Genomic DNA, 27,911 nt, shown 5'->3' with positions numbered 1-27,911 from the left:
GATATAGTTTCTTATATTAAGTACCATTTCTTCTTTAAATTATTGCTACAATGAGAAATATTAAATAAGTAACGCGATTTCTGAAAGTATTAGGTATATAACGACAGGAAAAATAAAATATTCTATTTTGTGTTTCAGATTATTAAAATAGAAATATTTTATTTTGTGGATGAAATTGTTAAAATAGAAATATTTTATTTCGAGGTTCAGATTGTTCAAATAGAAATATTTTATTTCGAGGTTCAGATTGTCCAAGTAAAATACTATTTTCTTTAAGCAGAATAAAATCTAAAATATTAAATAGTATTTCAAATATTTTTTTCGCCAAATAATGCCCACCTCTGCCCCGATCGAACCGGTCACAGTCTATCCGGAATGGCAGCGAGTATTTCAGGTGATATTTAAATGAATAGGAACATATGTATAGCCTGACCCATTTATTCTGGTAGATGGATTCATTTCAGGAACTAAGTCGAATAAAGACGAGAACATAGGCTTTAAGGTGCTTCAAAGAAGTCGGTAGAATCTCCTAAAGAGAGATTGGACGAGGAAAGTAACAAAAGTGTCTTCTTTAATACAACGAAAAAGGGGTTCCCGCTCTCGAATGAATCCGTTGATGTGATTTCCCTTGTTTAATTATGCTTTCACCTGTCTTGAGGGCGCGAGACCGTGCACTTTCCACTATAAATTCATTTGTAATTTAAAACGAGTCGCTTCTCGCTGTCTATATCCTGACAAGTGGTACAATCGTCCTCGGGAATACACTGGAAGGATCAAGCTGCTACGTGTCCCGTTTAATATTTCCTTCATTTTAGCCTTATTTCTAAAAGTCGTCTCACTTTTCTCAGCACAATGGAGAACACGTGCTCCAGTTGCGGGATTTATGGAGTCGCAAATCTCTCTACGCGTCACCATTTTCTCGTAGACAGTCCCAGAGTCCAACGCGAAATCTTTCCGATTCGAAACGTTGCTAACCGAGCTGTTTTTAAAGAGCGTGTCATTCTTAATTGTATCGATCGACCGACGTTAAAGAGTGAACGCGACAGCCACACATCGATTTTTCGAAAGTTTAAAACTAGAATAGCCCCTTGAGCTACCCGGGCGCGCAGCTCGTTACACAAACAAATCGAGCAGCGGGGAAGTGTGGGTGGGTCGGGGGAAACGCGGTTAATTAGCGTAGACGCGATGAGGAGGCTACTTTCAGATGTCATGTGCCGCCGCGTAACCCAATTTACCTGGCGAAAGATAGAAAAGAGACCGCTTCGGGACAAGCTACGACCATGCCAGTACTGGAAGCTGGTATGGAACCGGGAGGAAACCTTGATAGAAGGAAAAATGAAAAATAAATGCGCCTAGGGCAACACGCTGCACCGGTGAGCTTGCAATGCTCTTAACTTTTCCCATAAATTTATTTGCCTTCGTCCCTTCTCTCTCTCTCTCTCTCTCTCTCTCTCTCTCTCTCTCTTCTCGACGTTGCAAGCACCGGGCTGTTCGGTTTATAGTTCCCTTCGTTTCTCAAACCGCCACGCTGCTGAACTTTCGTCAAGGAATAGCGTTCTCTTTTTTCTCGTTGCTTGCTTCCTTTCTACCTTGTTTATCTCCGAACCACCTGCCCCGTTTTCTTCTTCAGCATCCCCGTCCTTCAGCTGACCCTCTCTCGTTTCTGGGACCAGAATTAAGACGGGATTCTTCGGCGAGTTTACCTAAAACTTTTAGATTGCTCGTAACTAGCCTTTATTATGTCTCCGCTAGACTCGTGTAATAATGTACACGTCGTGTTCCAATAAGAATTGAACAACGATCGCGTGATTCCGCTAGCTACTTCGTGTGTCAAAGAATTATATGAGCAGTCTTAGCTCCTACATTTTCCCCTCTCTCTCTCTCTCTGTGTGTGTGTTTATTCTCCGCCTTTCATTCCGTACGCTATAATTTACTGTTCCCCTATTATTCTGTCTGTCACTACGATTAATACTTTGACGACGCCAATGATCACCGCAATTCACGAAAGCAAAACACCCTCTCCCAAAGTCCGGCAGGAAGTTAACAGAGAAACGCGACCACCGCACAGTGGTCGGAAATCGCCAAAACGTGGTCAAAATAGGAAGGAGTACTCCAATTTAGTTCAAAATTGATACTCATAGGTTTTTCGGGTCGCTGATTATAAATCTGAGGTCAAAATTACAAAAAACAAAATGGCGGCCGGTTATGTAAAAAATTATTTATATATTTCCACAAATATTAAATTATTATTAGGTGACTTCAGATAGCAAAAAATGTAAGATTTTAGTGTTAAATATTGCTTGCGAGGTAATTCTTTAGTACTAAAATGTAATAGAAGTTTCTCAGTTCTGTTTCGTTCCGATATTTCACTCATCTCTAGTAAAATAAAGATATATAAAAAAAAAAAATTAAAATCTTACACTGTTGACTATCTCAAGCATTTTATTGTAATATATAACAAATATGTACCTTGCATTTGCGAAAATTAGTTTTATCTACGATTTAGGGCAAATTCGCCATTTCGGAACGTTACCGGTCGCTAAGGAAACGGCGATAATTCATAAGGTCGCAATAGGTCGCTGAAAAATGAGACGTACACTTGTTTAATAGCCTTATCAGCTTCTTTTCCAAAAAAAAATGATTGCTTGATCACGATTGATAAGCAACTTTTTCGTTAATGAAATGTACCAGATGGGTAGATTTCTCTTTTTCATCTCCCAGAGTTTTAAAAAATTAAATAAAGCAATAAAATCAGAATATTATATTAAATTAGGACATGTGCCCAACAATAGCAAGAATGATAAACCAGCGTTACAGCGCTATAATAAGTCGCAGAGGTAATTTCAATTATGGTTGAAAATGCCGGTATTCTAGAACTACTAACTTTGAACTTACGTATCTCCGACAGAAGTACGTATTAAATATTGGTTGTAACAAAAAAACGTGCTCTGGAACCTTATAAATAAAGTAGTATTACATAGATTTTTAAACAACGGAAAAAAATTTTCGACTTTTGGCCACGATTTGGCGATTTCCGACCACTGTGCACCGTCACCGTTGGAGAAGTTCAAGTTGTCTATTCTAGTCGGCGGCAGCTTCCGCGTAATTTCTAACGCCGGGTCCTATTCGCTCTTTACACGACTTTTCACTTACCGGGGGGATCCGGAGGCGGAGTTTTAAAACGGCCATCCCTGGGCAGTGGTGATTTTTTTTCCTCGGTTGTAGTTCCGGTTAAACCTAGGGGCATACGCGAGGACAGGGGTAAACCCGCAGCGGATTACCCAGGATCCAGTCCCGTTTCCGGGTTGCACCCTTCGTGACCGGGCTAGATCGCATCAGTCCGAAGAAAGCCAGACGACGTTTGCGTAACCGGGTCACGTCCTCCACTTCTGACGTTCCGCGATAGCCGGCCTCCTAACGCAATAACGCGAATACCTTCCGAATACAATGGTTTCTTGTCGAACTTTTTCGAGGATGATCGATTAACTCCCCTCCCCGATCCACGCGCTCCTCGGCAACCGTGTTACCTGGTAGGTTCGTAGTCAGGACACGCGTGCCGCAGTACCGAACCCTGAACACGTGCGCACCTGTTTTGACGTGGGAGATAATAATTCGAGATTAAAATGTGGCTTGCTTTCGCTCTGCCGCCAGGCATTTTCTGGCGTGCGGACGTCGCTCGGTGTCCAAGCGATTATATCGTCAAGTAATGGAGGCTGCAACCTTTCCTTCTCTGCGGCGAGAAAGGATCCTCCACTCGCGAAAGAGTTGTTCCATAAGCGTTATTATTTATTATACATTTGCACTTCGTTGGAGGATTCCGACAACCATGGAACGCGGTAAAACCAACAAAGCGTCGAGCGTAATAATTCTGTCACGTCTCGCAGGATTATTGATTAATTGCTACCTCGCTCTCTCTTTCTCTCTGCTCCCGTTTCTCTTTCCCGACGACTCGGTTATTCGCGACTCGTCCCGGCGTTTACAATTTCTCGTTACACCGGGGAATAAAAATGTTGCATTCGGAAGATATGAGAGCGCGCGGCTCGGGGGCGGCGGCGGCGGCGGCGGCGGGCGGTGGCCATTTTTAATTTTTATTTGAAGCGGCACGGCGCGCCCGCGGTTGAAGGCGCGCCTTTAAAATGCAGTTTCCGCTGTGAATGATTAAAAAAGTTCACTGCGTTTCATTCGATGGCGGCGCGGCGAGCTTAATCCTGCGGTACTTGGCGCCGCTCCGCGCGTAAGCATTTCAGAAGTTACCGATTGTTTTAATATTCATGAAGACACGGCCAGACAACAGCGAACAATCGTAGAAGCTCGTCACGGAATTACCAAGCGGCCGGGGCTCCGCCAGGCAACGTACGGTCGAGGTATTAAAAAATCATGCGGCTAATCCCGCCAGCCTTGGTTATCACGCGGAAAACCTGTGTTCCTTACTTATACAAACGCGGGATACTTTCCACCGGAACCGTAACGACCTATCTCGAAGTTGCCGAATCGATATTCATTCCACCGTTTACGGCGACACTTCCGACCACGGATATTTACAGGCGATCGTAAAAGTCTATGCAACACCGGCCGAATATCGAATATTTAAACCTCGCACCGACTATTGTCTTCCTCGGCGAATTAGAAAGTGTATTGAAAATGTTCAGAAACTTCGCTTCGTGCAAGAGTGTGCGGCACACGCACACATCGCTAGATCCGTTGTATACTGTGACGAGCTGATTCAACACACTTTAAATCAGAATAACTTTTTTATAAATGCACCAAACGCGACTTCAATTTCTCTGTAAGGCTAGAAGAATTAGTTTAGTAAATGAGGTCTAAAAAATATTTTGAAAAAATGCATTTGCTCGGAATTGCGAAAAAAAAAAATAGTAAAAATTGATTTTTACTACTTTTTCAGCTGGGCCAATAATGAAAATTTCATTGGTATTGGTTAATTGGATTACGATAAACGATCAAAAGTGGTAAAAAGGTCTAAAATCTTGAAAAATTGCAATTTTTCAAAATATTTTTTAGACGTCATTTACTAAACTAATCCTTCTAGCATTGCAGAGAAATTGAAGTCGTTTGGTCCATTCATAAAAAAGTTATTCTGATTTAAAGTGCGTTGAATCAGTTATGCTCGTAGAAATATGCATTTTGGGCTCCGGACAGACATAGATTTGACTTTTAGGAATCACAATTGACCGGTTCTGAACTCTTCATTGCAATGTTGAAGCGTTGAATTTTGTATTCTTGTAAACCTTGTAATTTCATATAGGGTAAACTGTACTATTGCTGGCACTGCAGTAGTTATTGGCACTTTTGATTTAAACGGAAAATATTAAAAATTCCTGGTATAGAAGATCATTGTTTTAGTGCTTTTTATTTATATGTCAAAGCAACGTTGTAAGTATTCATAATAGACTTCCACATATGACTGTTAGCAAACGTGCCAATGACTGTACTATTTGTCTTACGATTGTTATTCACTGAATATACTTTATAATAAAAGATTTATGACTCGTAAAACAGTTTCATTTTGCTGAAAAATCTCTATTAGCTTATAATAATAGAAAGTTAAGCTCGTTTAGCCATTACAAAAAAAGATGAAAAGATTTTTACTATGATTATCGCTTAGATATTGACGAAATTTTCAGAATATGTTTAATTGACACAGATCTACAAAACGTATTTTTTAAATTTTCAATATAGGCCCACATAAAAAAGTTAAAAATTCAACTTTTAGTATTTTTTCAACAATTCCGATCACTTGCAATTTTTGAAAAATTTCTTTTCACATCCTTTAGTAAACTAATTGCTCTAGCTTCCCAAAAAAGTTCAAATCGTATAGTACAATATTAAAAAAGTTATCGTCTTCTTTAGAGCGGTCTTAAACTTTTGTCCGCTACTGTATGTATATGCGAATCTAGCGATGTGTGCGTGTGTGTGAGCATACTCTTGCACGGGCGCGCCGGCACCCTTAACCATACACCGAGAACATCACGATTTACCGTAGCTTTCGACTGTTTTAATTTTAATCCAGCTGCATTTTCTACATATGCGATTGTCTCGCCACCGGAGCGTGGAAATTTACTTTTAAGTCTAGATAAAGTATTGTTCCGCACACATATATGCGAGGCGGGATTAAACACGTGGATGGGTAACGAGAGTGAACGTTACTTATGTTAATACCGTGATGCAAGTTGTTTTTCACCAGTTTCCCTATTTTTCCCCGCGCGTATGGAAAACAGTGGCTCGCGACCCGTTGTTGGACCCGCAAAGTAAGATTACTGTTTGACCCAGTTCGGCGTAATTACATTCTCGTATTTTTATGCTGCCGTTGCCCGGATACGTACGAGCGTGTAACGTGCTGGCTATTCGCGAAAATGGAGAAGACTTTGCTGTATGGCTAAAACTGCGATGACACTTGGATTACGCCGTTTCCGAGCGAGCGCAGCAAAAGGATAATTTTGGGACGCGCGCGGTGACATAAGAAGCTAGTTTCCGCGCGTGGCAAATTATTTCTGCATTAATGGAATTGGTTCCGGCGTGGTTGAATTACTGCGCGACATTTCGAAATGTCAACTTTTCCGTATTAGTATTCGGGAGAGATTTCTGGGAATGCGATTGTAATCGAATCTGCGAGAATGTATTCTTCCCCCTAACCAGATAGGACCACTCGAGCAGATATCTCCATAAATCCGAAAACGTAATCATATTTTCGAGCTGAAAATATTCACAGGAATCTTGACATTATGTGGTTGATGTATAAATCGATGGTTAAACATTTCGAACATCGAAAACTGGTTCGGATACTTTTCGAAGCAAACTGTATTCGCCGAGATCCCCTGCGACAACTAACTTCTCCCATCGCGAAACAAAAGTTCTCCGAGCGATTCCAGCTGTATCGCTAACGATACTAATCACTTGGAGAAACTTAAAAACGCTCGCAGCCATCGTAGGAAACGAAACTAGGGTCGGTAACGGTGATCCAGTTTCGCCGAACGTCGGTCCAATTCCCCACTGATAAGCTAATTAAACGGTATCATTTAATTTCGACCGAAATCATCGTTTCTTCCCGTACGCTCGCGCTAATGACAAACGTTTTGCTTATTAAACTGTGCTCGCTACGGGCCAATTATACCGCGCGTCCCGCCATTTATTGGTTTATACCGATCGTCTGGATCGATAACGATCGCCGGTACAGTTACACGAGCGCTCGTTCGACTCCGAGTCGTTTGCATACGGGAAACAATCGACTAATTTGCGTGCGACGATTAAACGGCACGGGCGGAGATAAGATTCGCCGTTGCGTCTTGGAACGGTCAACTTTATTCGGACGGTGTTAATTAATGGAAATGGTTCAACCCGATTTTCCTCAACCGAAATTTTACAGAATAGTGTTCCAAGGCAAAGAGCATTGTTTAGCAAATAAGATAAAAAAGAAAATATATAAAAAAACTTTTTAAAAACTACGCTTATATTAAAGTGCACTAAAAAGGAGAAAATAATTTTTTTAGACATCAGCGACAATAAATAAAAGCGTGGAGCGCTAAACTATATTGACGCAATCTTCGTGGGAACGAAGATTGTTCCAGAGAACTATCCACCAATAATTTTTTTAGACATTAGCGACAATAAATAAAAGCGTGGAACGCTAAACTATATTGACGCAATCTTCGTGGGCGCTCCGCGCTTTTATTTATCGTCGCTGATGTCTAAAAAAATTATTTTCTCCTTTTTAGTGCACTTTAATATAAGCGTGGTTTTTAAAAAGTTTTTTTATATATTTTTTTATTTTCTACTTTTTCGTCTTTACATATCTTGTAATCGATTTTAATTACCACTTCAACCTGTAAATTCAACCATCTTTTGTAAAAGGAAAAATATTGTGTCATGTGTCGGCTGCAAATCGAAGTTTCCATTCTGTAGGATCAATCGTTCAGGAGCTATTGCAGTGTGTTTGACAGGTAAGGGCGCCGCCATATTGGTTTCTAGTGACGCCCGCGAGCCGCTGGTTGGTTCAATCGGAACACTGAGTGGAGTAGGTAAGCGCTTGCGCGCGAAGTGGGGATCGCTGACAGCGATGACGTACTACCGAGCGTCGCGTGGGGAGGTGTAATGGTTAAATTTTTAATAGTTTATATCTTCTAAACGCATAGTTTTTTTTAAAAATTGGTTTTTTTATATTGCATTGTCACCCAGTTCTGAGCTATGTTTAAAGTTTCAAGTCTCTAGCTCATCGGGAAGTGGTTTAAAATTCGATTACAAGATTTGACGCATACAACGACAACATCGACAACTCGGCAAGCTAATATAAGCGTGGTAATGAAGATTGGCATGGGGCCTATTCTCATTCTGCTAGACCGTATGTATGGTATACTGTGTTAGGTATAGCGAGCACCGGTCCATCACCGTCTACGAAAATGGCAAGCTCGGTTTGCGGCATAGCCTTGGCGATGCACACGTGTTGTAGAGACAGGAGCAAACGACACGGTGGATAGATGGTTGGTATCGACTACTGTATCGACGCCACCTGAGCCCATAAATGTGACCTCTGCTGTCGGCCGGCGAAGATAAAGAGCCGTGTCCTTTTAACCGTAATACGGCGGTGTAGCAGGTGCGCTTTTAAGGGTCGGAAATTGTAAATACCCCCGTAACATTTCCCGCGCGACCGTCAGGTCAATCGTTCGTTGCGAAACACCGCTCATAAATCTGGTTCAGCCGGTCGACTGGTAAGTTCGAGGCCCATACAGTCACACGACAACACGCGAAAGGACACACTATTACATCCGGATCAAATCTAAGATTCTAACTCTTCCGATATCATATGGCAGTGCCGTAACGAGGGCGTGGCGAAACCCAACTGGGTTTGCGGCGCAAAACAAAGAATACCGACCCGGTTGAGGGTCGCTTGGACGCTTTTCAAATCTTGCAAAAAAATTACGCGAACTCTCATTACAAAACACGTATCCAAATCTCGACATAGTATTAAGGATTTTCATAACAACGCCTGTAACAACAGCTTCCTGCAAACGTTTGTTTAGCAAATTAAAAATTGTGAAATCGTACCTTCGTTCTTCTACTGGACAAGAGCGATGAACAAACATGTCTATAATATCAATTGAAAAAGATGTTGCCAGAACATTAAATGATGACGATATAACAGATGTGTTTTAGCAAGTGGAGTGTTAACGACAGTATTTATGGACTGGCTCGCAGGACTGTGGTTTGGAGAGTTTTTAAGAACTGGTCGTGTGTACGGATACTCTTTGATTTTATTATATAAGAACCTGACGAGCTCTCTTACAGCAGTAACCTTTCAATACGGCGATTAGACTCTCACTGGTCTCTTGAGACCGGCACGCGAAACGGCAGCGATTCGACAAATATTCGTTACAGTTCAATTTCGCCAATCAGGAGTTGAGACGACACTTAGACAAAGACGCAGGGTCAGGTTACAAAAACTATCAACAGTCACGAATGACGGAATCTCTGGAACGCGTAGAAACAATACCGGCTCAAGCAACCGGCGAGCTATTAACGGCTATTAGAATGATATCTCGTTCGCGTATATATGGTTTTAAACAGGAGAAACGAGAAAAATTACTTTATAAAATATGCTGAACTGTTTTACGTTTTAGCTATATGTTTTGTATTTCTTTTATTTTGTCGTCATTGAATATGAATAAAAATTTGTTCTTATTTAGGTTACAGATTATTTATTCGTACAAATACCTTGACAAATACATTATTGTATATACAGGCAACTCATTTTGATGAGGTTAATAGTATTTAATATATTGCATTTTTAGAAAAATTTAACTTGTTACATTAAAATTTTCCAGTTTTTGTCATTATTGGGTTACAGGGAGGCGCAAGTTAGACACTTGCCACAGGCGCTTCGTACCGTCGTTACGGCACTGTCATATGGAAACGCAAAGAAACGTAAGGTGTCCTATGCGGAGGCGACTGTGAGGTCGGAAATGGCAATTGATATCGCGGCCGAGAGCTGTTTCGGAGGTAAGCTCAGAGCGTCGAATTTACGGGGCACCGTACGGGGATTCGAAGCTTAGGCGAGTTACCCGGCAGCAGGTTATCCCTCGCCGCGGCTCGAAAAATTGATATTTCACGTCCCACCGGTAACGACCGAATAAAATGTAACGCGAAAACGATTTTATGCGGCATCCACGGTGCGGCGAAATTGATCAGGATCGCGTAATTCGAGATTCGCTCGGGGTTCACGGCCCCCCGGGGCCCCCGCACACGGTATCGAGTTTCGCGTTCGTTATGGGGCAAAAATGCTTTGTAACGCGGAGAACTGCGGAGATTAACGATCAATAGCGCCGCTGGAATGTGTTTTGAGGCTTTATGGGAATCGAAGGAATATTTCGGACTGAAAAGTGCGTGACGGCCTTTGGTATTAACACGTTCCGCGCCAGACCAACTGTACCGTAACAAAATTGTTGAAAAACCACCTTGAATATCTCGCTCAGTTTTGGTAATAGAAAAAAAACGTCATAGGACAATATTAATCTAACCGAAGGGGCAATATAATGATTGGGAAAAAACTTTCTTCAAGGTCATTTTTTTCTAGATATCAAGGTCATTAAATTTTTTTTAATGGAACTATACAGGGTGTCCCAAAATTCGTGAAAATCCCGAAAGGGGGTGGTTCCTGAGACCTTTTCAAGCGACATTTTCCTTTGCAAAAATGTTATCCGCGGCTTTGTTTAGGATTTATTAACGAAAAATACGGACCAATCAGAGCGCGACCTAGACGCGAGTTGCCACAGTCGGCCCGGCGCGCCAAATGTCTATTGGTATTCTGTCTATTGGTACTATAAAAAAAAATTGATAACCTTGATATCTAGAAAAAAATGACCTTGAAAAAAGTTTCTTCCCAATCATGATATTGGCCCTTCGGTTAAGGTTAGGTTAATATTGTTCTATAACGTTTTTTTTTCTATTACTAAAACTAAGCGAGATATTCAAGGTGGTCAAGTTAGCTGGGACACCCTGTATACAATGTATATCAATACAATAGAAGAGAAAAATATGGAGTGAAAGTTTTTTCATCCGAAAATTACAAATTACGTTTTTCCCATCCGAAAACAACAATTTTGTCGCCTCGGAAAGCGGAATCTTGACCCGGCAAGCGGTCGCTAACGAAGATTTAATCACTTTTGCGACCGGAAGCCGGGTCCGAGCCGATGTTTCTCTATTTTCTTTTTCGCCGTTGACGAATGAAATTCCTCTGAAAATTTATTCCGGCGCTCGTCCCTTTGATATTTTGTGTCCCGTACACGCGGCCCGTGTAATTTTCGCGGAGCGCATACTTCGCCCCGGCGGCGCGCGGCGCGATATTAGCGCCCGGACGCGTTTCGCACGCCACTCATCGTCGGACGTCTCTTAACTATGCATTCTTTGTTCTTTGGACAAACGATATGGAAGCCTGTTTTCCACCGTGGCACCGTAGGTTTTTCGATGATCTTTTTTTCGCGTTCTTCTCGTTTTTTTTTTCATTTCGCCCGGGATATTTTTCGTTTCCCTTTGTGCGCGACTGTATTTTTTCCCCCGCGGCGCGTTGTGTGACGGTTGGATAAATTGGGCGAATTGTCTGTTTGTTTTCTGCGTTTTCGTTATATAGACTGAATTTAATGGGCGACGGATGTACAATCGTTGGGATTGAATGCACCAATATTCCATTGTTGTTGGTACCTGTTCATACAACCGCAACATCAGATCTTCGTAAATGTCGGACACGAGAGCTCAACTTGCTTACAATTACTCGGATACAACATATACGCGCGTAACACAATTACCGGATATAATTACCAAACTATCGACTTTACGGAGTTATTGCATCCCGTAGTTCAAAGTTGGGCATTAATCCATTAAAATTTTAATTCATGATTGATTGATTAATGTGTACGATTAAAGATAGAAATCGTCGAATAATCGGCGATTGATTCAATCGATTGATGAAGTTAATCGTCAATCGTTGATTAAATGAAGAAATCGTCGGAAAATCGGCGATTGATCCAATCGATTGATGAAGTTAATCGTCAATCGTTGATTAAATGAAGAAATCGTCGAAAAATCGGCGGTTGATCTAATCGATTGATGAAGTTAATCGTCAATCGTTGATTAAATGAAGAAATCGTCGAAAAATCGGCGATTGATCCAATCGATTGATGAAGTTAATCGTCAATCGTTGATTAAATGAAGAAATCGTCGAAAAATCGGCGATTGATCCAATCGATTGATGAGGTTAATCGTCAATCGTTGATTAAAAAAAGGAATCATCGAAAAATCGGATGATGTAATCAATTGTTGAAGTTAATCGCCTCACGGTCTATCCATAAATTGTAATAAGGAGGGAGAGAGAGAGACAGAGAGAGGGAGCAGAGAGCGGACGGAGAATTGACAGAAATAATAATATATTTCAACAAAAACATGGTCGTATCTTTCCAGGAATAATGACTTCAAACTTTTCAGTATTCGTACAGTTCTGATTACGTATTTCATTCCAAAATTTCAGCAGTTTATCATTAAGCAATTATCCGATTGACGATTAATAATCGTCAATCGCAATTAACGACTAAAGTACAAATTTAATTGTTAACCGCAATTAACTATTAATAAGTATTTAATCGTTAACCGCAATTTTTTAACGAGGAAACGAAGAGATTAATTGTTAATTGTGATTAAAGATTGAAGTAGAAATGTAGTCGTCAATCGTTGATTAAATTTTTGTCCAACTCTGCCGTAGTTCTGAGTATGTATCGCGAACGCAGCTTTGCAGTGGTTTTAATAAACTTGAAAGTTGCACGTATCGTGGCCACAATATTTTCTGAAGATTGCACTTTCAGGTTCCCCCATACTTCCTCCGGTTTTCACACCGAGTTTGTCACACATCGATAACTCACTCGTGTTATTTCCTTTTGGAAAGATTAAAATTGCCGCCCCATTGTTAGGCTGCGCCGGGCGAAGAATAGGAAACTGCGATCCAATTTTTATGGTCCGAAGGTGTATCAGGAGGTGTAATTTATCGAAGACTCGCAGCACAGAATGGAAGGAGTACACTGGGCACACAAAGCAGTGTCTGTAAATCGATCGACAGGCTGATGAATGAACGCATAAGTGAAAGACCGAAGATTTTCCGTCGGCGAACTATCTAAGGAAACGGTGCATTTTTCGGTTAGCTGTGCCATTTATCCGCACGAGATTGTATATGTAGCGGAGTCTCGTTCATTTTCGAATTTCAAAGACCGACAAATCGTCGTTAAGAGAATGTTGAAAGAAATGCGGCGAATGTTTCACGAAAAAGTGCAGTTTATTACGAACTCGTTGAAGCGAAGAAAGAATCGACAACCTCGAGCAGCCCGATCCCCTAATTACCGGCATGGTTGTTGACTCCCGGCGCACAATGGCGTTCGTCTGAAGGTAGATAAAATTGGCCACGTTTATCTCTCGGGCACTCGGAGCAACGAATAAATAAATAGTCGGACCAGGCAGAGTCGGGCAAGAACTAATTAAGGGCTACGAGAGATAAAGGCGTGCCCTAACCGTTGGCGTGAGCAACGCAGCTTCAGCTCGGGTCTGATTACGAAGTTCCAGCAGACGAAAGCAGGCGGTTAAATAAATTACGTTTCGTTACTTTTCCGTGGGGAGTGGCGAGGGTACAGGTCGGTGCAACGCGGAACAAGATTGCAGTAGACAGTGGTATCGGTCATGGAATTAGTTTCGTAGGTCGACTACACGACACACCGCGCCGGAGATTTTACGTTCACGCGGGAGCGTGTCTGCGCGGGATAACGTTACGTGACCGAAATTTCCGATTCGGTTCTCTCATAAATTCACCCGTGATTATGCAGCGAATCCGTTTTTTTCGGATACCTCGCCCTTCGGCCCCTGGGGCCGGTCAGTTCGACGTTAATAAAATTGCGGAAACATTCTCTGCTTTCCACCCAGCCACAAATTAATTCGTACACCGGACGTTCCTCCAAAAAAATTGATTTCCACTAGCAAACACGCGCTCCACGACGACCCGAGCATTTTAATGAGGAATCGATAGAGAAAAGATAAATTATTTCCACATATACAGAGATGTAGCATCCCGGTCATTCTGGATACGTGCAGCACAAAGGCTTTCGCCGTGGGTTCGACATGTTTCAACGTGAACAGCTTTATGCATCAGCTTCGAGACGAATCACGGCGGCTGACCGCCCTACAAAGAAATCTATATCCACGCTGCGGAAGCAAAAAGCTCTTCGGGCTAAAAGCTTTCCCGTGCGCGACCAAGTTATTTTTATTGGATCGGCGAAGCACTTCGTTTGAGCAACGAAATGATATCTGATGCCGGCTTCACCTGTCTGTCACGTTTGTACAGATTCAAATACCGTATTCATTTCGCGATACGAAGTCGCTGGCCTGTCACTCCTTCCGATCAAAAGGAGCCACGAGTATTAACAAGAGAGAAATCGTATTCGATGTCATCCGGATTTTCAATTACTCGGTGCCACGATGTATTGAAAAATAATGTACGGCAAAATCATCTCTACCTGGAGATTCAAATTGCATTAAATAAAAAAAAAAAGATTGCTCGATTGCTACTGGTAGACAAAAATCCCAACAAAAACATCCTGTAAACAGGAGCCAAGTTCTTGTGGCCGTAAAAAGTTGTGAGATCAAACGAAATACGGCCAGGTTCGTTAGCTTAGAAATACCTCTAGCAACACTGAGCATAGCAGCATTATTGAACTAGTAATGTGTATATGATGAAGTTTCCTTTCATATAACAAGTTCTAAGAATTGTTCTCATCCACCAAATAAACACTCAGTGTTTTAGAATCGTTGGGTCAAATATTTTGAATGTCAATTTTTACCATAACAACAAATGGCATATAAGCAAATGTGTCTGGGTTAGGAAAAGCAGTTTTCGATTTGATGATTCAATACGATTCGATACGATGATGCTTCAACTGTGAGTGACGATTCAACTCAATGATGCACCAAATTTCAAGCTTGTAGGTCAATGGAAAGTACCCACAGAGCTGGGGAAAATAGTATTTTAAATAGTAAATAATAACTAATCCTATTTATTTCTCAAAGAATGTGTACAACTTTGAATATAAAATATTTGATTTGATGCAGTAATTTTAAATAATTTATTTGAGGCAGTAATTTTTTTTGAAAATAGTATTTTATTTGAAGAATATTGAAAATATTTGTATTTTATCTTTATTTTCAATTTCAATTTTAAACATTACTGCTGAAAATAATGGTTCGAATTCAATTCATTTATGAGTGTTAATTGTTCCTTAACGATAAGATAGACTGTATGCTTATGCGGATTCTCAGAGTGTTATAACAATGCGAAAAGTAAAATATTATATTTCGTGTTTCAGATTATTAAAGTGATTGATAAAGAAATATTTTATTTTCGAAACTGTACATCTTATTTAAAATACTATTTTCTTTAAGCAAAATAAAATCTAAAATACTAAATAGTATTTGAAATATTTGTTTTGCCAAATAATGCCCATCTCTGGAAGTACCCAAAAGGTTTTGATGATCTGTCAGTCAGTCAGTCAGTGACAAATTTAACGATTTTTGTGGTCTTATATCTCGGAACCTACTAATGTTGGAAGATTAATGTTTCGTCAATATTGAGACATGACAGCATTTAATAAGTGTACGAAATTACATCTCTCCATCTGCCTCCAGTGCCGAGTTATAAGCCTCTAAAAAACTGCCAAGTTGTTTCGTGTAAAAGAAGGTAGTGCGAGAACTTGGCTGTTGCACTGCCGTGCACCTAGATATATGTATAATCTGAAATTCCTACAAAAACCATATTTTATCAATTTATCTTTCCAACTCGAGCAATTTCAAGCTTCCGCTTCTTTAAAAGAGTAAGGATTAAAAGTAAGCTTACATTCCGAGCAATGTACTCCTTTAACGTTAAACGTAAACTTCTCCACGTAGTTAACGCGTTGCCGCGAAGATGTAACAATTGTTATTTTCTGAACCTCTGTTCTTTTTTTTTGTAGTAAGAACGACTCGCGACTGAAGTGCACAAAAAAGAAAGCTCGAGAAATTAATTTCCAGAAGAAACAAACAGCGCATTATATAAAGTCGTTATTCGAGACTGCACAGCAGACTTATGCCGCGTCGTCTGCTGGTCATAATTCTGCCGAGGAAGATTTCCTTCTTCGCTGCGAACTGTTTTAATCGTGTGTTTTTCTGCGAGCGTGTTGCTTCGAGGATGGCCGCGCGCCGCGCCGCACAGTGGGACCTTTCGTCCAAATCGGAGACAAAATCAAAGAATTTTCGATAGAAATGAGGTAGAGCGATGAAATCTTTTTTAAATTAAAGCTGAAACATTACAGAATATGGGAAAAATAGGGAGATTACGGTAAAAATGTTTTTTAACGTTGAGAAAATTCGTTAAACATGCACAATTTCGAGAAATCGATTTTGCAAATATCCTGAGGTCGTAGACAAATTTTGAGACCAGATTTGAAATCAGCGTGAAAAATCTACGGGAAATGATATATAGCAAAAATTAAAAAGAAATTTTTCCGCGCGTGGTATTGGAAAAACCAGAATTTTCTCGAAATTGTGCAAGTTTAACGAATTTTCTCAACGTTAAAAAACGTTCTTACCATAATCTCCCTATTTTTCCCATATTCCGTAATGTTTCGATTTGGACGAAAGGTTCCACTGTGCGCCGCGCCGGTCGATACAGATATACAGAGGCTGCAGTTTGTCAGAAATATGTTAGTCCATTGTTGGCGGAACAGTGACCGGCATAGATACTGTTTTACAAAAACCACTAGATAGAATTTACATTTAGTTTCAGGGTTGTCGATTATAGGATTTGTCGTGTTTTGTCGCGGTGGGTTGCGGGCGCAGTTTTGAACAAGAACAAACTGCATCGACGGTGGCAATCCAAGGAATTAGTTTCATCGACGGACACCGCTAAACTGCAGTTAGATCGCGAGTGGCTGCAGGTCTGACTGGGTGTCGTTAATCGCGGCGGCGGCTATCCGACGTTTCTCCGTTAATCATCCGTTCGAAACGACGAACGTCGCCGTCCCCGGTAACGCAGTAACGCTCTCCCGACCGAAGCCATTCGTCTCTTTATCCATTAGCCCGTGGCTCGGTGCCTCGGCCGGGCTTCGACCGCGAACGCCAATTTGTGGCGGTACCAAATCCCTCCCCCCCCCCAGCCCTGCTATTTACCTTCGCGAGTTTTTACGGCTTCGATATCGGTCTTTCGGCAATCACGCGAATTAACCCTGTTCGTCGCCGCACTAGAGAAAGTCAAATTTTCAACATCCGCAAAGACCAATGTGACCAGAGTAAAAATCATCAAATAATCTCGGCGGGGAAAATTTCTTTGTTACGGGGGGGGGGGATGATTTCATTTCGGATTGAAACTGTTTCGCGGCCAGCCGGCAATAAACGAGCTGTCGACTAGCCGCGAAATGAAATTTTAATCGACGATTGCGATTTTTATCGGAATTAAACGATTCGGGGGATAGGTTCTGGCGATTGAGTCGGCCGGTAATTTTGTAATTACAAAAATGTGGATCACGCCGGCACACCGCGCCGACTCGACTCGTTACACGGAAGCTGATTATATCATATTGAAAATTGCTCGCCGCGGAACTGGGTCGTTTGAAAATTATGCGAATGTTCCCCGTCGAAGGTGCACGCCTCTCTCTATCGTGTCGACGCGATGTTCCAGAAAGTATTTCGTCGCTGTTCGTATATATCCGCGTCCTTTCCGTGGGACTCGAATATTTCGCGATAATTGGAGGAAGGTCAATTACGCGCGTCAGCCTGCTATTTATCCGAGGTGTAATTGACATCGTGCGACCTCCCCGCTTGTTCCTCGAGTCGATTCGCGCGTCGTCGCCAGAGAGCACCGATCTGGGGCTAACTAATCGAGCGCATTAGATACCGTGTCAAGTCAACAATTAAACGACGTGAGAGGGTTGCTTATGGAGCTGTCCATATGATGCATCGTTTGGCAATGTCAGGCGAGATTACCGGCGACGTAGGAAAATCGATCGGGACGACGCGACGCGTCCTTTTTCCTCGCTGCTCTTCCTGACGGATGAGGGATGAACGGGGTAACGTGGTTTAGAGATATCGCGATGTATCGCAGAGACAGATTGCACCTATAAACTTGTCAATTCCTATTTTGCGTTGGGATTACGAGTTCTCCACTGGATCAAGGAGCGATTGATGCGCGCGCTTCGAGGTGCACCCTCAAAGGGAAAGTTTTTACGCTCCTGTCGTGCGCGATGATATCGATGCGTCCTCGAATCTTGATATTAAAAATCGGTGACGACTAAAATACCCTTTAAATCAGGTTCATCAGTGTAGCTATAAATATTAAACCTACCGAGCACAAGACATATAAAAGTGTACGGTTTTCATCGTGATACGTGATACTTAAATAAAGAAATCGATTTGCCACACGTTCCTCTCTTTCTCTCCGCCTTGCAATATCTTGAACTTTGTCGGGATCAAGTAATTCCGGAGATAATAATTCTCCGGCGCAGTGGCCCGTGAAGAGAGAAGCCGCGATGCATTTATCTCAAAATTGGATTGATTATAAGTTGCTCGGGGGCCGAGGCTTCGGTTCAGCAGTACTCCAATACCGGCGAAACTGGTTATTTCGAGGCTCATAGCGCACGGGGAAGGAGCACCGGAGAATATGTTACGAGGCCAGCTTTATCGTCGACGTATACCACTGTGCGCTCCCGATGTTATCAAAAATCAGCATGAGATACCCGATTCGCCGTCGAACCTTCATTAGAAGCGTAGAATAAAGTAAAGCGTCCATTTGTCAGGTAATTTCACGAAAATTTTGCCAAATCTTTTTCCAGCAGATATAAAGAGATCCTTAAAAAAAACTGTAAGTATTTACCGGTATTTACTCTGAAGCTGAAACAGCGACATGCACCGTGAATGTTGTTTATACGCGTAATTTTCCGAACGATTCTCATCAGTGCTTCATCGAAACAACATGTGTAATAATCTAGTAGTGCAAATTCCCCGTAGCGTGAACGCCGCGCCGCACAGTGGTGCGAGCAGGGAAAAAAATCTATTTTTCGAATGTTAGGTAGATAGATTTTTCATTGCAATTTCGTTTGTTATATAGTTGGAGAATTTAAACCAATAAAAATTTTTTATAAGTATCACTTATTTCTATGAATAATATGACATGAAAGTTTGGAAGTAGGAAACCTGCGATTTTGGCTTATAAATGCGTCTACGTATAAACGCAGCCACAAGAATCTAAAACATTATAACACTTGAACAATATTATAATTTGATTATGTTTATAATAGATGATTTATTTAACGTAGCTTTAATTAATGTAAGTGTCATTTATTTATCTAAAACACAAATTGAAAAAGAGCTATTTTGAATAGTAGAATTAAAGTTTAATTTGACATAACTTGTTTGCGCCAAAAAGCGCCAAGATAAAACTTGTTGCAAATCATGCAACCCACTTTAAAGTACATATCCAACCAGGTTTTGGCTGCGAACTCCTGCGAACCTGGCTCTGCGACCAATTTTTTATAACTATAGTCAGTCGCATGTATCCGTGTACGCTCTTTAAAACGGAATAACTTTTCTAAACTTTTACCAAACGATCTGATTTTTTGTGATCAATTAAATGCAGTTGTTTACTAAATAACGTGCAAAAAAATTTTGAAAGAATAGCAATTACGTAAAACAAGGCAGTTTAAAAATTTTTTTTATTTGTCCCCGTATAGAAAATTTAAAATATACGTTTAGTAGATCTACGCTAGTTATATATATGTATACTGAAAATTTCATCGAAATTGATTAACATACACACGAGGTATAAGTGGTTAAAAGTGGTGAAAATCTTGGTATGTACACATATGTATGTATATGTATACACAGCTCTTACGGCTCCTGGTCAGTTCCTGCATACGAAAATGCGAATATCTCGAAAACTAAAAGCGACCCCCCTATATTGGAAAAGGAAAAAGTTGTTCAAAATGTTCAAATCTATAACATATTTAAATTTCATCAAAATCGGAGAACAGTGAAACATGTAAAAAAAATTTTAGTGAAAAAATAAATTAATTAATAAATAAATAAATATTTATTTTCTTGCCACATAACCGTTGTACCTGTGGCATGCTTTCCACAAATTTTCAAGCAAATTTGTTGGATGGTTTGGTTTTTATAGATTTTTTTCCGCTTTTTGGCCATTTGGCACCACTGTGCGCCGTCGTCTCTGTTCCGAAATGTTTTAAACGCAATTCAGTAAAGATACATTAAACATATTGCTCGCGCATAATGAACGCCACAATGGCATATGGAATAATATACATGAACGGCAGACACGCAATTCGTTCGCCAAAAACGTGATATTAAATTTCATTTTATACCGTAGCCGGCGGCACAATTCATTCGGTTGATCATGGCTCGAACAATTTTACTTTGATGAAAATTTTTAGAGCGGCCACTTTGAATGAAGCTAATCAAAGAAGAAGGTTGGATTACACTAGGCGGCTCGTGTTCCGCGCGGGGAACAGAAGTTCTCGGCCGAGAGCCGAGTAAAATTCATCCCGTGATTAAAATCTAAGGAGGATAAACTCGGTTGAAATAAATTCAAGCGCCCTTCGTTCGCCGCGGACGGCGATCAATCGTCCCGTAAATTCTTCAAAGAACCGCATTTACAGTGCTCTCGAAATCGCGTCCCGTCGCCCGGAAATTATCCATTTCATCCATCAAACGCGGTTGTCACTGGCCGAAGGAACCATTAGCAAACGAAACTCACGAAGGTACGTGGAAAAAGGGGAAAACCGACAAAAATTCGGTACAGCCGCCGCCGCCACCGAGCCAGATAAATCTCGCTCGAGCCTCTCGCGAAAACTAGGAAAGATGTGGAAAAACGGACTCCGAGGGTGTCGCGGAGGATAGAATGACAGAGTTTTTATGCGGAAACGGTTCGAGGAACGGTCGAAAGCGTCGAAAGTAGGACCCGGTGGGGAAAAAAGGCGAGCACGACATGGAGAATTAATTGGTAAATAAATTTACGCGCGACCGAGAACCGAATGGTGGAATATACCGATCAGAATTTCTGGCTAGCCGCAGGTATGATTTTTGGTGTCCCGATTTTTCCGATAGACGCGCGGCGAGATTTTGCTGCGCCAGCTAAACGACGTTCTAGCAAATTGCGAGGCGTGCCTACGGCGACAAAAATTCCATCGGACGGTCTCTCTGTCCATTCGGATTCGACACCTTTTGCGGATTGAACTCGTCTTACAAGGGAACATATTCAGATGCGAAAATCGGATTTCGATGAAACTTTGGGAGTTTATACTTCTTTGAAAAATATTTGGCACGTATTTTTTTTATTGGCAACCATCCACTTTGAAGGGGTGAAAACAGCCCTCAAAGTTGGGGGTAAACACCATACTTTTTGAGATATCTCGGAAACCAGAGGTCGAAAAAATTCGATTTTTTTTAAAAATTGTGTGATTTTCAATGGGAAATGTTTAAACAATATATTAAAAATTTCATTTTTTTTGCAGTTTCTCTTATTTATTGTTAGTTAATTTTAATGTAAACTTGGGTGCGTGATCTTTGATTCAAAATAGGGGATACATGTTTCAGGATTTTCTTTTTTTTGCCATTTAACAATAATTATGCATAATGGAAGATCTTGCATCTGGCGTGTGGAGGAATTCTGGCTTGTTTTATCGAAATATAAGCATTTAGTATAAACGTATGTAGTATTTTAAACAATACCACTGGATTACATGTCGTTTATTGTTTTATCAGTAGCTAAAGAAGGTGGCGCAGATGCCAGCGTGACGCGGTGCTAATTACCGCGGCGGAGTAAGGGTACCGACTTGTATGTATAGCCAAATTCGTCTGCGAATTTCTGCGGTAATTTCCATTATGCGTAATTATTGTTAAATGGCAAAAAAAAAGAAAATCCTGAAACATGGATCCCCTATTTTGGATCAAAGATCACGCACCCAGGTTTACATTAAAATTAACTAACAATAAATAAGAGAAACTACAAAAAGAAGTCAAATTTTTAATATATTGTTTAAACAAAAAACTTTTGTTAAAATTTTCTTGCGCGACTACATTGCCCATTGAAAAACACACAATTTTTAAAAAAATTCAAATTTTTTCGACCTCTGGTTTCCGAGATATCTCAAAAAGTATGGTTTTGACCCCCAACTTTGAGGGCTGTTTTCACCCCTTCAAAGTGGATGGTTGCCGATAAAAAAAATACGTGTCAAATATTTTTCAAAGAACTATAAACTCCCAAAGTTTTATCAATGTTCCCGTGTCAGTTCAATTCAGACCAGCATGGAAAACAGTCACTCAATTACACTCTTTTAAACAGTTATTTATACATAGCAAGTATGTTTTTTCTAAAAGCTTCACTACAATTAGTGTTTGTTCCCTTGCTAAATTTCTACTATATTCTTTTATTATATATTTCCAGACGCAATTCTCTTGATAATGATTCAAACCCGGATCGAAACGTTGAGAAGTTAATTATAATGCAAATTTGCTTTGTCCGTATTACTGATCGAAACCGTGCGCCGAGAGCATATATCAATTTTCATCAAATATTTACGATCGAGAAACAACAAAATAATTTAAATATGATTTGATTCGTAATTGGGCCATCTACCCTATTCTCACAAATCACTCCACGAAAACAACCTCGATTCTCGTCGAGTTCATTACAATATTAGAAACTTCGTATTCCATGGCGTTCGTGTCGTCGCAATCACTTCTTATTGCAGCGAAGTAACCTAGTTTGCGGCGCAGCCACTCGTGGCCGGCGCAGCGTACGCATTACGATTCCGCGAGCACCGCGTCACGAAAATAACCGCTTCTTCCCTTAAATTTCATTCCGAGAATGTCAGCAGTGGAAGGACATCGCAGAGAGAACGGACACAAAAGGCCGTGGCGAAAGCCGGTCAGGCGCCATTCAGTCGGCGTTCTTTTGAACAGTGTTCATGGTGTACCTGCCCTTATCAATGCACCGCATCGTTCCGCGAGAAGAAACATAAATTGCCGTGTGTTTCGGCTTTCTGTTCGGAAACGGATCACGTGGACGCTGTAAAGCGCGTGAAAGCGACCGCTCCTAAATAGCGTGCCATTCCGAGAAAAGATTGATCACCTTATACAAACAATTTTATATAAATAAAAAGAAAACCTTGTACAAACGACAACAATTTGTTAAATGTTGAAAATAATTCTTTGGTGGCTACCATTATGAAACTAGTACACCGATGTTCCATTTGAATAAAAATGAATTCGAGTAAAACTCTCGAACGACTGAAACGACGTTATGGACCGCCACGGGAACTAGAATCACGATAAAAGCAACGGTGTATATAAACGGCGGGAGGAGGGACGGAATATCAAAAATTCCACGACCTAAATGAATAATTAATGATTTGTCGAAGCGCATCGTGCACGCGGGACCCAACATTGTGGCGAGCGGGAAGAGTAATCCCGCTGATGAAACATTCAGACAATGAATTATGCAGTCCCATCTCGTAACGAAATACTTTTGATCCCGGATTCAAAGGCGTGTCGTCAAGCGGTCGCTGCGGTGGATATAAAATGATTTGGACATTCCCGTGAACGAGTCTCTCCGCACCCCGCGGCTCGACGCGGAAAGATGGCCGAAAGTGAATTTCCCGGTTTTGTCCAGCCCGGTAAAATTTTTGCTTCCTCGGATAGTTGAATCCCAACAAAAACATCCTGTAAACAGGAGCCAAGTTCCTGCGGCCGTAAAAAGTTGTGAGATCAAACAAAATGGGTCCCATGGAAATCACCGACACAGATTTCTCCGACTCCAGATTCGTCCGACAATAGTTTTGGCCGACAACGCCTTTAACCGACAACGATTTTGTCCGACAACGAATTTGATCCACAACAACTTAAGACAACCACAGTATGTATTATCATACAGTATTATATCATATGTATTATCATACAGTATTATATCATATGTATTATCATACAGTATTATCATAAAATATTATCACACTGTGTCTTATGTCGTTGTGGATCAAATTCGTTGTCGGTTAAAGGCGTTGTCGGCCAAATCTGGAGTCGGAGAAATATTGTCGGCGAAAACCGTGTCGGAGAAATCTGTGTCGGTGATTTCCATGGGACCCAAACAAAATACGGCCAAGTTTGTTAGCTTAGAAATACCTCTTGCAATACTGAAAAAAGCGTTTGTAAAAATTGGTTTAAAAGAACGCTATTTAATTTTTAAAGAGTTACATGGAGGGCTAAATTATTCAAACTTGGCCGTTACTTTTTAAGCCGATCGCCATAAAAGGTGTTAGGCAGCGGACAAGTTTGAATAATTTAGCCCTCCATGTAACTCTTTAAAATTTAAATAGCGTTCTTTTAAACTAATTTTTACACACGCTTTTTTCAGTATCGCAAGAGGTATTTCTAAGCTAACGAACTTGGCCGTATTTTGGTTGATCTCACAACTTTTTAAGGCCATAGGAACATGGCTTCTGTTTACAGGATGTTTTTGTTGGGATTTCATCAATTTTTATTGATTTATTTTACAAGACGATTATTTATTTTGTTCTTTTAGTAATAGATGGTACTAGCGACGATCAGAGGAAATCAGAGGGAAAATCTTTTCTGATCAGTAAGGGCAAAATCGAAATTTTATGGATTTTTTTTTAGATATCAACTGCTAATGACAAAGGCCAATATGAATAGCTAAAGTCCAAATGACAAAGTAGAGGACAGGGAAAAAAGTCTAAACAACGCAGCGACGATCAAAGAAAAGAAATCCTTTTCTAATCTGCAAGACAAAATCCAAATTCAATTTATCGAAGATTAACACTCTGCTATAGACGATGCTCGGTGCAGTTTCTTTTGTTTATGTTAGAGCGATTGTTTCTTTCATCAGTATTTGTCGCGACTTCGAAACTAATAAAGTGTATACTTATGTATGTTATTGTGCTATGTTGTATCCTACGTACCACTATTTCGTAATGTTTTTTTTTTCAACCCCTTTAAGGTGTAAAATTTCAAACTTTGATAATTATATTCCTTGAGTGTTTGTTATGATGGACCTATAGTACCAAATTTCAATCTTTTAAAGTACGTGTACAACTTTAAAAATAAAATGTTTTATTTGATGCAGTAATTTTTGAAAACAAAATAATTTATTTGAGGCAGTCATTTTTTTGAAAATAGTATTTTATTTGAAGAATGTTGAAAATGTTTGTATTTTTTATCTTTATTTTCAATTTCAATTTTAAACATTACTGCTGAAAATGATTGTCCGAATTTAATACATTTATGAGTGTTAATCGTTTCTTAACGATAAGATAGACTGCATGCTTATGCGGATTCTCAGAGTATTATAACAATGCAAAAAGTAAAATATTATATTTCGTGTTTCAGATTATTAAAGTAGAAATATTTTATTTTCTCGATCACATTGTTCAAATAGAAATATTTTATTTTCAGGTTCAGATTGTTCAAATAGAAATATTTTATTTTCGAAATTGTATATCTTATTTAAAATACTATTTTCTTTAAGCAAAATAAAATCTAAAATACTAAATAGTATTTGAAATATTTGTTTCGCCAAATAATGCCCACCTCTAGTACCCAAAAGGTTTTCATGATCTGTCAGTCAGTCAGTCAGTGACAAATTTAGCGATTTTTGAGGTCCTATATCTCGGAATCTACTAATGTTGGAACATTAATGTTTCGTCAATATTGAGACATGATAGCATTTAACAAGTGTACGAAATTACATCTCTCCATCCGCCTCCAGTGCCGAGGTATAAGTCTCTAAAAAACGGCTAAGCTGTTTCGTGTAAAAGGAGGTAGTGCGAGAACTTGGCTGGTGCACTACCGCGCACCTAAATATCCCACCGATAGTGTATCGTCGCTCGGCAGACACGGAGAGACTATCCATCGCGGGCTAATGACCCGAGGATTTTATAATAAACCATCCCGAAAATTTTGAATTTCTTCGCGCGACCTCGCGTGACGTCCTGCGCCAGCGAAACAGTCTTGCCAGGGTCCCGGAGTAGCGGCTTCAGACGGCGAACTTTCCGGAGTTCAATTTACTAAGTGAAAACCTCCTCCCATAACCAGGTTTCGAGTTCTCTCTCGAGTGCTTCCGCAGTTTTCCCCGATCCGATGAAATTATGTCGACTTTGACGTGCCAGACTGATTCTAACGGGTAAACCATATACAGGGCGAACGACCGACCCGGCTAAATCCAATAAGTTATCAGTTGGGGACCCACCAACCACAGTTATTAACATCCTTAACACCGGCTGGGGATCGTTGTTCCGAGCGATGCGACGCAATGTTTGCAACCCTCCACCAATCAGCATAACATAGATGATTTTCTTTAATTTTTTTTTGAAAATTCAGGATTGATATCGTTGGAGGAAGTTGTTGATTCTTACGAGGGAAAACTTAATGAAAGTTTGCGGGTTTCTAGAGCGATTCGAGGCGAAGATAACGGTATGGCTCGTTTATTTTTAATCTCTTCCCGGGGTGAATACTAGCCGGAAAGTTCAACGGACGCACCCGTTTCTTTTGTATGCAGTTCTTAAAGCACACAACGGGAAGTGAAATATTTCCCTTTGAATAGAGCTGCGTTTGACTATGGAGACTATGGAGAGGAATCCTTTTTGGGCCGAGTAATAAGTTTGACAGTAAAAAGTGGCTATCAGAACCGTACCCGATAAAAGGATAGTGAAAAGTATAAAGAAGATGCAGCCGAAAGCCCTTCCCGTCGAAATTCGCCATTTCGATCGGCGAATCCATAACCGAAAGTTCGACTCCGCGATTCGACGGTTGACACCCGCGTTCTCGGAAAGAGTTTCAAAGTTTTATTCGGTCAATTTCAAAGATGAACGCATTACACGCGCGCAGGCGTAGGCACCACGGCGACGCGACGCTGATCCGAGAGTTTCGCTCGGGGAAACTGCGAAGGGAAAGTCGAACGAGCCCCAATCTCGGACCGTCACGTAAACACGGCTATAGATATCCTTTATCTCAACGACGAGAATCTTACTTCTCTTTCTTCTGATATCGAACGACTTGCCACGTCGTACGTACGCTTCTTTTACTGTCCGCCCGAATGCACTTCTCCGAGATTGCCACGAAGACGTATCTGTGTGGAAGATATCCACGCGGAATTCTTCCGCGGTGCGTCAACCTATCGACCGCGAGCGTCCAACTTGGCGGCGAACTTGAAATCCGTTGAATTATTGCACTCTAACCGTTTCGACCCTCAATTTTCTAATTATGCCTGGCCAACCCAAATGGTTTCACAAAAATGTAATACAATAATTCACTCTAGAGTCTTAATTAATGAGATATTCGTTTATCCCTTCTTTCACGTAATTTTTGTAGATCTCTATTTAATACTCCCTATTTAAACTCCCATTAATATTCGGACGCTCTAAAAAACGCAATAATCTTTTTAATATTGGACTATACGATTCAAACTTTTTTCGGAAGCTAGAGCACTTAGTCCACTACAGGATGTGAAAAGAAATTTTTTCGAAAATTGCAATTGGTCGGAATTGTAGAGAAAATACTAAAAGATTCATTTTACAACTTTTTTATGTGGGCCTATATTGAGAATTTAAAAAATATGTTTTGTAGATCTGTTTGAATAAAACATATCCTGAAAATTTCGTCAAAATCGGTCGACGTTGCAATGAGCTACAAGCGTTTAGAGATGGTAAAAATTGCAGATTTTCACGATTTTCGGCCTATAACAGCTAGTGTTGTATAAAGCTCGAGTCTTCGAAGCTCCAGAGCTCAGTCTTAAAGACTTCTTCTAAATCTTCTTCTATAGAAAC

General features: G+C 40.5%; 1 protein-coding gene and 1 long non-coding RNA gene across 3 annotated transcripts in view; both read right to left on the bottom strand.

The window, feature by feature from the left end:
* LOC143212917 (zwei Ig domain protein zig-8) overlaps positions 1 to 27,911 on the bottom strand; it is a 556,020-nt gene that overhangs the window by 67,404 nt on the left and 460,705 nt on the right. The gene's annotated exons all lie outside the window — the stretch shown is intronic.
* LOC143212920 (uncharacterized) overlaps positions 24 to 27,911 on the bottom strand; it is a 43,654-nt gene continuing 15,766 nt past the window's right edge. The window contains exon 2 of the long non-coding RNA XR_013009824.1: positions 24 to 27,821. This is a non-coding gene — a long non-coding RNA (uncharacterized LOC143212920). The remainder of the gene's footprint in view (positions 27,822 to 27,911) is intronic.

Source organism: Lasioglossum baleicum, chromosome 10 (genome assembly GCF_051020765.1).
Source record: "Lasioglossum baleicum chromosome 10, iyLasBale1, whole genome shotgun sequence".
Classification (NCBI taxonomy): Eukaryota; Metazoa; Arthropoda; class Insecta; order Hymenoptera; family Halictidae; genus Lasioglossum; species Lasioglossum baleicum.
This window is presented reverse-complemented; position numbering and strand designations above follow the sequence as displayed.